This window comes from Phodopus roborovskii, unplaced genomic scaffold (genome assembly GCF_943737965.1).
Source record: "Phodopus roborovskii unplaced genomic scaffold, PHOROB, whole genome shotgun sequence".
NCBI lineage: Eukaryota > Metazoa > Chordata > Mammalia > Rodentia > Cricetidae > Phodopus > Phodopus roborovskii.
This window is the reverse complement of record NW_026125295.1, coordinates 21,813,720-21,825,725: the sequence shown is the minus strand read 5'-3', so window position 1 is coordinate 21,825,725 and position 12,006 is coordinate 21,813,720. Positions and strand designations below refer to the sequence as shown.

Below are 12,006 nucleotides of genomic sequence, written 5' to 3'. Positions count from 1 at the left end.
AGATTATAAGGAGAATGAGCAGTCATGGGGAGGGAAGCCGGTGAGCTGGGGGAGTTTAAGGTAGGGGAAGAGGTGAGATGGATGCTAGCATGGATTTTGAAATGTGTAACAGGTACTTGTGTTATGGAGGGATCCTGGAGGCCAGCATGAGCTTTGAGATGCTCTTGGCAGGTAGCTGTATGTCCATTCTGCCTTTTGGGAGAGGGGTACCAGCTTCACAAGTTCCTAAGGAATGTTGTCTTTTATCTAACCAGAAATCCTCCTATAGGCCAGGCTGAGCTCATTTTTGGATATTTGGGCTGCCTTTTGGAGTTTGGGAAATTGGGGTTTCCTTTGAACCTTGCAGGGGAGAACTGAAGAATTTCCTTGTCTAGTGAATTCCTGCCTGCCCATTGATAAGGCTCTTGCATCCTGCTAACTTTTTATTATTATTATTATTATTATTATTAAAGGGCACAGAGAATGCAGTATAATTTTCTACACCCAAGGAAGGCGGATGTCAGCCAGAGCTTGCTGAGAAGGGCCTCTTCTATGATGCTCAGGTGTGTACCTTCCACCTGGGACTTGGCAAATCAACAAATCCTTTACCAACCTGGCCATTGACTCTTACCCTCCCACAGGATTAGACAAATGACACTGAGAGCTACAGACGACAATCTACAGCGTCACGAGGGTTTCCTTCTTCACCCAGGGCCAATATAAACTGTCTCTCCCATACCGAGACACAGTGGAGTTCTCTTACGAATCTACTCTGTCACTAAGAACCATCTTAGAGCCCAGTCTCATTCCTGGCCCTTGGGGGCTTTTAAGACATACATACCTCGGATGAGCAGGTAGGTGAAAAAGGGTGGGGTAAGGAGGTGCAAACTGAGTCCCAGAATCAGCTTTGGGGGGGGGGAGAGGAGGTTCACCCCCCCTCCAAATTTGTACCTGGAGACGTGAGAAAAGTGGGACAGGAGGGAAAACCAAAAGGACAAAGTGGCCTTAGGACTTCTCTCCCAGGTGTGTCCTCCTCTCCCCCGATGTTGTAGAGTTCTCCGCTGTAGGCATAGCCTGCTCTAACTGGGAGGGGCTGTGGTTCTGGGAGTCTCCGAGTCCTGTTCATTAATAGTGTTCGGCTGCAGCTCACTGATGGGGCAGGTGGGGCTGCCCAGGCTCCTGAGAGGCCAGGCAGAGAGATCCCTTCCTCTTCAGTGACTCCACTCCAGGGTCTCTAGTAGGGGCACTTCAGAGGGCTTTTTCCGCACAAGGGGACTACGGGGCCATGCTGAAGGGGCAGCAAGCTCTGCTGTTGTAGCTGGAAGGCACTGTACCACGGGGGTGGGGAGGGGAGGTGTTCACCCCCTGCTTAAAATGAGGTAAGATGGGATGATGCTGGTGATGACGGGTGGTATACACCAGCCGGTGCCACTGGGGTTCATAGTGGTTGCAGGACTGAGACTGTTCACACTGTCTGTGTCACAGCTTTAACTGTTGGTACCCACACAGGCTTCCTTATCAGATTAGCAGCAAACACCAAGATCTTGCAGGGGTGGCGAGTTAAATGGCCAGTGTCTGCCTGCTGCAGTTCAACCCCGACAGGGACAGGGACCTGGGCAGTGCCTGGAGGAGCAGAAGTGCCATGCCACCCAGGAGATTTCCCTTCTCCAGCCCAGTCCTGCCCCTATTCCATCTCTTCTTCCTCCTGCCTCCTTTTTCTGTTACTTCTATTTTTTTTCATAATAAATTTTTTATTTAGGTTTGGTCAGTACAGGTGAGATATACTGTATCTCACAGGGCAATAGGCATCAACAGGAGGACACAACAGTTCATAAAAACTTAGTAACTATGCACACAGATTTCTTAAACATTCAGGCACCTAAAGATGAATGCACAGATGGTGGAAAAACTTTATCTAACACTGAAACTACTATAGGACTCCAAGTCTCCAACTTTTTAGTGATAAAAACTACTGTATACTGGGCAAACTTGGCAGTCATAACCCAAATCTACTCAAACAAGCCTGAATGGTGCATAAGTCTATAACAGCATGAGGAAAAATGCCCTTACACAACACAGCTTCTAGATAGACACAGATTTATACAGACATCATTGTTATAGATTCCCATTTACAACTTCACATTAACTCCTATAAAAATAACTTGACCCTACACAAAATGTTCTCTAGCAACGGTAATTAACTGTTACAATTTTCCAAGTGGCAGAGGTATTGAAGCAATAAAAAAGAAAAAAAAGGGGGGGGGAACCAAACAAAAACACACCCACAAAAAGGCAAATTGTGACAAAAGTATGCATTAATTTTTGACAGTATCCTCTCCCAAATTAAATGACACTGTATAAAAGTTTGCTGGAAAAAATATTACAAAACTGAACCCTGTACACTTACACTTGAGTCCAAGCCATTCTGAATGTGGCGGGAACCCACAGTTCGATTACCTTTCTCACTCACTGCTTTCTCCTCTTGAGGGTCATGACTGGAGTCTGTGTCATTTGAGTGATGTGTGAGAGAGTTTTCACTGCCCGTGAGAGAGTCTACACTTTCATTCCCCGCACTGAGTGGGTTTATTGTAACTACCACCTCCTCTGCCAGTTCTCTCCTCTGAGCTGCTGGAGGCCTTATTACCATTCCCGGAAGAAGACAGAAAGTCATCCTCAGTTGTGTTCCCCTCCCTGTGAAATCCAGACCCAGACGTCCGCTGGCGGGAGGAGCTGCCATTACTTGGTCCATTTGCCAGACGACTGCAGTCTTTGCTTGTGGCCTCTGCCTGATCTACAGGTTCAGAAGACGTCGTCCTGCTGGTACTTGGGGCTGAAGCTTGAGACTGCTGCTGCTGGTACTGCGCCAACTGCTGTCGTGTCTCCTTCAACTGCTGCTGAAGAACCAGAATGGTGCTCTGCATACCCTCTACTTCTTCGTCAAGTTGAATGATGAAGTCATTCAGTTCATCCTGACTGCTTTTAAGCTCATCACTGTATTTCTTCTGTAAAGCCAACTCTGCCTCAAGCTGTGCAATGAGGCCCTGGGACAGCTGCCTTCCAAGCTCCTGGTTCTCCTGGATGCGCATCCGGCACTTCGCCATTAACTTTTTGCCTGTTTGGCTCATTTGAGTTTTGACCCAGTAGTTCAACAGTCATGAAGTCCACAGTATTATTGGATAACTGATGTACAGTGTCTCTAAATCACTATGCTCAAGGTTAAGAGCAATGCATGTTCCATTTTTACATTTTACTGGAATTTTACATGTTCAATTTATGACTTAAAACCTCTAGGTTTTCAATCCTCCAAATTGTCTGAAGACACAGTGTGCCACAGACTTAAGACTTCTGTTTTCCCCTCTATTTTCTTCAAACAGAAACATTTCTCAAATGTCTACATGTTCTAGAAGGGGAAATTTTCGGAGGTGGCCTCTTCTTCAGAATAGTCCAACAGCATCAGGTCTCTGAAGTAAGGGGAAGGGGAAGAGAGAAGCAGAAACACAAGGTTCATCTGGTAAGTTTTACATTAACCATACAGGCTGGACAGTGTAAGAATGTGGCTCTTTTGGCTCACAAAGTCTGAGTCCTGGAGTGGACACGAGTACTTGGCCGCCCCACCACAGCTCTCTCGAGATGGGACTGCTGTCAGGGAAGTCTTGACTGGGGAGTATGTTTGTTTACCTATCAGGCGTAAACTTCCAGGCACTCAGTTCATTTTGGGCTTGTTCCAGTTTGTCTTTAGTCTGTTCCAGTTCACCTTTCATTTTTAGGGTAAACAAGTTGATCGCTGGGTTTACCATCGTTGATCTCAGTTGGGCGACACTCGGCTGCTGGACTCGCTTGAGGACCTGTTCCTTGGTTGCTAATCGCATGACAAGTATGTTTTCCCTGCGTGCAGACTCCTGCTGTTCTGCTTTAGTTTTTCTTCGGATTCCCTTAAGCCAATCACATCATTTGAATTAAGATCTGTGTATTTTCCCTCCAAAGCTTGAACATATGCTTTATGTTGTTTCCATCTTAAAATTAACTCATCCCGTGCCATAACTTTGAAGTCTGTTTCACTCAAACAGACCATTTTAGGAAGAGGCTCTTCGTTGGTCATCTTGCACCCTGCCCCACGGGGCTCCGCGAGCTCCTGTTACTTCTATTTTTAACATCTTGAGGAATGTCCATATGTTTTCCACAATGAGTGTACGAATTTTCATCCCAACCAACACAGAGAGGGGCTGTTTTCCCCCACTTCTACCAAAACAATATCTTTGTTTTTAAAAACGGGATCTCACTCTATTTCCCAGGCTGCCCTTGAACTCATGGCCATCCTCCTGTCTCAGTCTCTGGAGAGTTGGGAGTATAGTCATAAACCACCACATCTGGCACTTTATGAATTTTTTGGTAATAACTACTGTAACAGCAGTGCTCTGATTATGATTTGGACCAGGATTTACATTTCTTTTAGCCATTTGTTTGTCCTCTCAGAAAAGTCTGTTATCCACTAAAAAGCAACATGTGCTTTATTTACCCAGAAGAGTCATCTCCCCAGTCCCTGGGGCACTTCCAATGAGCCCTCCCATGACACCGATTGCCTTCATATATTCAAAACTATTTTGAGTTATCTTTCATCGTGAAATGCCTATTGATAGCTTTTACCTGACTTCCTATTAGATTAAACTTGATTTTTAAAAATAATTTGTGGGAGTTTTCATATAATAAGAAATTTAAAAGTTTGTTTTTTGATCATCTCTTTTTTAATTGATGGAATGTTAGGATATTTCAGTAAAATTAAATCTATTTTTAAAAAAACAGTGGAAAAACACCCTTTGGGGCTGGAGAGATGGCTCAGCACTTAAGAGCACTGGCTGTTCTTCCAGAGGACCAGGTTCAATTCCCAGCACCCACACGACAGCAAACAACTGTCTGCAGCTCCAGATCCAGGAGATCTGACACCCTCACACAGATATACATGCAGGCAAAACATCAATACATATTTTAAAAAAATCTTTTAAAAAGTTTATTTTTTTTTAAAGATACCATTTGTACAACACAGGAAGCTGAAAAAAGTAAAACAATTGTTGATATTTTGATAGATTTCCTTTTGTGTGTGTATTACCTCTAACTTGTAAGGAATCTGTAATTCTGGGACTTTGGTCTGTTTTACAAAAGAAAATTGTATAATGAGATAATGCACAATCAAATAATCCCCCTGAGAGAATATTGTGATATGAACACCCTTGTAATTTCTACTCAGGTCACCCCAAGTGCCTGGAACTCTACCGTTTATTCCAGTAGCCTCTCCTCATCTCAGTGCCTTCCCTTCCTCTCAAAGGATCTTCCCCCTATTTTGAAAAACAGCCACTTCCTTGTATTTCTTTGTAGTTTCTCACCCTTGTGCAATCCTGGATACAATAGACTCATTCATGAAAGCATTGCCCTTTCCTTAAAATATCTTTCTATTTTCAGGATCCCCCTTCTTGTTACCATTGATTTGTTTTTGTTTGTATAAAAATCAATTTTTTTCAGCTAAAGATTCTAGGGCCTTATCCTCTGTATTTCCTACAAACTGCCCTTGGGATCCAGGACTTCCTAAGATGAAAGTAGATTCCCTTTGCAAAGACCTGCCTCAACCGGAGAGACTTCAACCTAGACTCCAAAGACCCAAGGGAAGGGGATGGAGGGGCAAGAGACTCTGGGAATTGACCACAAGACAAGATTCTGATCAACTGGCAAAGTTTATTTTTCTACCCGAACTTTATATAGTCTGCAGAGCAAGGATGTAGGAAAGGGGGCAGGGGAGGACCAGGTGTTCTTGCAAGCAGAATATAGAAAATCACAAAGAATGGATGCTACAGGGTGGAAATGAGGATAAGAAAGATTACTATGGTGATGAGGCCAGTGCTTATATGTTAGGCTGATCTTGTTAAATAGAGCCAGTTACTAAATCATCAAATCTTAGTGATATAACTGAAGGCTCTAAATGTACATCCAAGAAAACCAGCCAGAGTTCAGCCAAGGTTCGTTCCATAACTGATCATAGATCCAGCCTCAGTTCCCAACATATTCCCTCTTTCTTATTAGTATGCAGCCAGAATTTTACATCAGAGGGGGCCTGGCCCCCTTATTGGTCTAGACAGGCAATAGGGACTTTTTATTGGAACCCCTTTTAGCAACCTCTTGGGGCTGCCTCAAGAGCGGGACTGTCCGATGTTCTTTTTGTGGGGGACGAGGGTATGGAACATCGACCTCGATGCACACAGGCATGTTCCTCAGAAAGCGAGGCCTTCCTGCAGTACCATCCAGGTCTGCACCTCTGAAGCTGGCTGAAGGGCTATAGGGCTAGTTCTGTTTCAGGGGGACCAGCCCAAGCCTATTGGCTATGATGGGATTTGGGTCATTCTCCCAGTTTATGGTAGTGAACCTGTATAGGCCGTGTGGCAGACTCTACTTGCTGTTTGATAAAGGCTACTAATTTATGAAAGGCCCATAGGCCAGAGAGACCAAAAGCAGGAGCCCTAATAGAGGCCCAAGCAGGGAAGAAGGGAGTAAAGTACTCAACCAAGGAGATGTAGAGAACCAATTTTGATACCAGGATTCCTGTTGTTCTCAAGCCTTTTGGCTTATTTCTAATCCTTCTCTAACCCTTGCCATACTGTCTTTGATGACTCCTGAGCGGTTAACATAAAAGCAACATTCTTCCTTGAGTGCAACACAAAGGCCTCCCTGCTGCAGAAAAAGTAAGTCAAGTCCTCATGTATTTTGGAGGACTACCTCATTCAGGGACCGAAGAGACTCCTCTAGGTAGCTGATCTGATTCTGAAGTTCCTCAGCATCTCTCTCTATGGTAGCACTTAGCTCCGAATAGTCTGATTGAGACCTATAATGAGGGAGGATATCCGGTGCCTGCACCTACCTCCTAGTCCTAAGAGGACAGCTATAGTAACTGCAGAAAAGGGTTCCCTGCGGGAGTGTATAAGCGTGGTGTTTCCTTGGGTCTGTTCCCAGAAGTGAAAGAACTCATCAGGACAATAGTAAGTTAGGCGAGGGACAATCCGTACAAGGATGCAGAAGCCAACATCAGAGAAATGATGAGTAGACAGGCAAGGGGTGAGTCCATCAAGACAAGCCCACAAGGTATCAGTGGGAGGAATAACGTAATGATCATAGGTATTAAGAATTGTCGTGGTATTGCATAGCTGGGTATGTGAGGGTAGGGGAGAGGGGTGAGTCCGTGAGGTAAGGCAGAGCCCTGAGCCAAAAACCTGCAGGTTTCCAGGGACAGAGTGTTGGGTGGTGTAAAGGGGTGCCGAAATAGCAATTCCCTCATAGAAAGGTGGGGAGGAATGAGAGCAAAGCCAACAATCTTCAACTAGTTTGGGGGTAGTGAAATTTAGCTCCAGGAAGGTCTGGTTGATGAAGGTCACAATGACGTCCTGAGATTTATCCATATGGGGATCTGGGTTGTAGTCCTGTGGGGGAGTAAGGTTAGGTGGTCTGGTGCTATCTGGTTTTGGAAGTGAGCCTGTTGAGGGAGGAAGTATGGGTGATGGGGGCAGCTGTCCCCCCCAATAACATTGGGACCAATAGCAACAGTGGGGATGTAAATGGGAGTTTCTTTGAGGAGCTTAATTGAGAAGGTGATTCCCTGATCATACCCCTCCTTATAAAGGCGAAGGCCCCAGTGTATCCTTGATACCAATTGGGGGGCATGATAGCCAGGAGTGGTAGAGGTAATTTTGAGGGGATGACGCCAGCCTTTTGTGGATGAGGATGTATGGCATTCCCCAGGGGCCTGGAATTGATTCGTAATATTTACTAATGCAGGGATAGGTGTTATGAGGGTATCCAGCAGTGACTGTGATGCAGTCCCCACTGAAGGAGGGTTTCCAATAGGTGTTGCCTGTGGTTTCACAGCCCCAGTTTTTGCAGTAATAATCAGAGATGTCTCCGAATTTATCTAGGAAGCTGCGGTCCCTATGGGGGCCCAAGCATACATAAAAGGTATATCTCTGCATGACTGCCCATCAGCTTGGATGGGAGCAGCCAGCGTAGGTGGAGCCCTCAAAGTCATGGATGGTGCAGCTGACTGATCAAAGAGACCCTCAGTACTCCACGGGGCAGCAGCACCTAAGGCTAGTTTGCATAGATCAAGGTTAAATTATTCAGGCCACCAAGGGATATTGTGGACACGAGAGGTAGACCAGACTATGTCTCCTCTTTCAGAGAGGATCATCCAAGTATAGTTCCAAGGGATGTGTTGGCTCAGTCCATTTACAGAAAGCCTATAAGGGAGGGTGGCAGCATGGGGCTGAAAGGGGGTCAAGAGAAGGAAGAAAATGGGCAAAAGGGAGTTAAACGTCCATCCAGGTGTAGTTTGCTAAGCTGATGGCTGAGTCTTCATCACCATGGTCATTCCTAGAAGCATCTCTATCTGATGGGTTAGCAGCATCTGGGGGAGAAGAGAAAGAAGTCTCAGGCGGAGACTTAGGTCATTAGGTCATTAGAGGGGACAGTGGTAACTTGTTTAACAAGTCTCTCAGGGAGCCATCTGGGGGCATCATGTTGTTGATAAATGCAGGCTGAGCCTTGTCCCCAAATTAGGATAGCATCTGGGCCATTCCAAGTGCCAGTAAGAGGATCTCTCCACTTTGCTAAAGTGTGTGACTTGGTTGTGGCAGGATGCCAGAGGCGATCAGCTGCAGAGCACCATCTTGATCCATTGTTAGGAAGTTAAGGACAAAGAGGGCATGGTGTAATATGGCTCTGAAATTGTTATTTCCAAGAGTCAAGGTAGAGGTCTTAAGTTTATTGAGTGTTTTTAAGGAGCCGATTGGCTCTTTCTACGATACCTTGTCCCTTAGGATTGTGCGTGACATGGACATACAAAATTGTTTAAATTTAGCACTGTTTTTAGCTTGGAGGGCTTATCCAGAGTGCTCATAGCAGCCATCATATGTGAAATAACATCTTTAGATGCCTCTCCTGGATGTAGAGATGCAAAAACATAACCACTGAAGGCGTCAACAGTAACATGAACAAATTTTAGCCTTCCAAAGGAGGGAATATGGGTAACATCTATCTGCCAAGTGCATTTGGGACTAGGCCTCGGGGGTTGGCCCCTAGGTATGGGACAGGCAGAAGGGAGACCCAGCCAGAGCAGGCTTTAACGATTTCCCTGGCCTGATTACGCGTGATCTTGGAGGCCAGGCGAAGAGTTTGGGCATTTAGATGGTGTAGCACGTGGGCAGACTTAGCAGCATTAAGAGCATCTTGTTGGCATAATGAATTTATCATTAGGCGACATATGGGTGGCAAGGTCAGCCAGGTCATCATTGCCCTTGCTTAGAGGTTCCCATAAGTTAGAATGTGTACACACACAAATGGCCAATAAAGAATGAATCTGTCTTAAGCCTAATTAAATCCTGTATTTGACAAAAAAGTTTGGCAGCATTACAGGAGGGTTTAATACAGGGAGCTTTTTCCAGTAGGTGAACGGATTTGGCAACATAAGCATAGTTTACAGTATACAGGTTAAAAGAAGTATTTTTAAGAAGAATAAATGCCTACTCTGTGACATGTTTGTATTCTGGAGAAATGGGGTAGGGCTGCTGTCCAGAGAAACTGGCATGTTGTTGGGGGAAGATGGTATCGACCCATGTACCTCGGGGGTCGAGGTCGGGGCAGGGCTGAGGCTGCCCCTGTCTGAAGTTTCCTGGTCCCTAGGCAAGGGCAGGAGGCTCTGAATATCTGTGTTGGAGTGGCATTCGATTTTTTCCAATGCTGCCCACACATGCAGTGCATGCAGTGCAGACAGAAGACTAGTCGGCAGGAGTCGAGGGAGCTGAGATGGGGGGTGTGTGTGGAGGTGGGGGGGGGGACATCTGCTGTGGCTACGGACCAGAGAAGGTCAGGGGGTGTGGGCATTCCCTGAGTGTCCCTAGCCAACTGATGCCATTCATTAGGTGTAAGCCAGGCTTCAGTAACGCTTTCTAGTAGAGCCAGAGTAAAGGAAGCGGTGGGTCCATAATTAGTGACTGCCATTTTAAGTTTTTCTAGGTATTTAAGGTCCAGGAGAGGGTACAGCTTGGGAGATGGAGAGTGCTTGGTGGCTGGGCAGGGAGTGCAGCAGCAGCCAGAAGGGGCTAGCTCATCTGGAGTCTTCTCTGTGTGGTCTTCCTCCACTATTACACCCTCAAGCCCCCCCCCCCCCCCCGTGGGACCTAATGGCTGCTTCTGAGCTAAAGCAGAAAGGTTAGAAGTGGCTGTTTACTTTTGGGCTTAGGCTGTCGGGAGGAAGGGGATGTTAATTTAGAGAGTTGGAGGTCTAAATCCTCAAGTTTGGTCAGAAGCTGAATCTGTTGTTCTCTATTGTTAATCATAATTTTTAAGGTACCTATATTATGAATAGTCCGAGATCGGTGAGATCCTGGAAGGTTGTTTCACAGGATGGCGGGGTGAAAGGAGGCAGACTTTTAGGCAGGCATTGAGTCTGGGTTGGAGGTGAAGGGGCAGAGGCCAGAGTCATCCTGACATGGCTAACCACAGGCCAGTCGGGGTTATGGTAATGAGCAGCCTTCTCCTTCAGGGTGGCTTCTTCCCTTGAATCTAAAGGGAGTTCCAGGGGAAGGGAGATGAGGGGATAAAGAGCTTGCTGAGGACTCTCCTCAGGGCCCATGGGAATCTTAATCTCATAGCTTTGATTTGGGGCAATGCTGCACCCGGTGTGGAGAGCCGAGAAGAATGTTTGGTGGAGCCTAATTCTAAGGAGGGTATGGAGGATTTTGTATTCTCATTAGTGGGTGTTGGTGGTCTGCTCCCTTTTTCAGAATTACAGCAGGAAATCCACTGGAGGGTCTTTTCTCCCTCTTTTATCAAAGCTTGAAGATTATTAGACCACATTATGTCATTAATAAGATTCCAGTAGCTAAATGCACTAACAGGGACCTTCTCAGGTCCAAACGGTTCATAGTAATCTTGCCTACAATTGCCCACTCTGGCCCATTCTTTTCACTAATCACTCATTCCTGTGGAAACCATGGACAAATGTCCCCAGTGAAAAGGAAAAATTTCCTCAGGTGTTTTTTCTTAACCCGATCCCCTGTCTTGAGAGATTCTTTGATTTTAGAAAGAAGCAAATCTTCCTTGCTAAGTTCTTGCCCCATTACTCACCTCTGCTTCAGGTGCTGTTCATGAACCAGAAGACTCTCGAAGGCAGAGTCAGGCGATCGATGAGTGGTTCTCCTCCGAGGCCTGCAATAACCGTGTCGCAGAAGCCTTACTGCGTGGATGGGCTCGTCCCTTAATGAACGCTGAAGTCCTCCTCCTGGAGTCTTCCAGCCACATTGAGGGCTCCTTGCCTTGATCCTTGACACTTAGCACCCAAAGACCCAAGGGAAGGGGATGGAGGGGCAAGAGACTCTGGGAATTGACCACAAGACAAGATTCTGATCAACTGGCAAAATTTTTTTTTCTACCCGAAGCTTATATAGGCCAGCAGAGCAAGGATGTAGGAAAGGGGGCAGGGGAGGACCAGGTGTTCTTGCAAGCAGAATATAGAAAATCACAAAGAATGGATGCTACAGGGTGGAAATGAGGACAAGAAAGATTACTATGGTGATGGGGCTAGTGGTTATATGTTAGGCTGATCTTGTTAAATAGAGCCAGTTACTAAATCATCAAATCTTTGTGATATAACTGAAGGCTCTGAATGTACATCCAAGAGAAATAGCCAGAGTTCAGTCAAGGTTCGTTTCATAACTGATCATAGATCCAGCCTCAGTTCCCAAGAATGACCAATAGTTGCTAGGTATAGTGGAGCATGACTTTAATCCTAGTACTTGGGAGGCAGAGGCAGGTGGATCTCTGTGGGTTTGAGGTCAGTCAGCCTGATCTACCAAGTGAGTTACAGGACAGCCACGGCTATTTAAAAAAGACCCCCCCCCACCAGAAAAAAAAAGAAACCAATAGCGGTACCATGTTTCTCCACCAGGAGGCACCAAGTATCTGGTTTTTGTTTTGAGAGAGAGAGAGAGAGAGAGA

The 12,006-nt window shown here is 45.9% G+C and overlaps 1 pseudogene; it reads right to left on the bottom strand.

Moving 5' to 3' along the window:
* Nucleotides 1-2,197: 2,197 nt before the first annotated feature.
* Nucleotides 2,198-4,086, bottom strand: LOC127237959 (pre-mRNA-splicing regulator WTAP-like; annotated as a pseudogene).
* Between the last annotated feature and the right edge of the window lie 7,920 nt (nucleotides 4,087-12,006).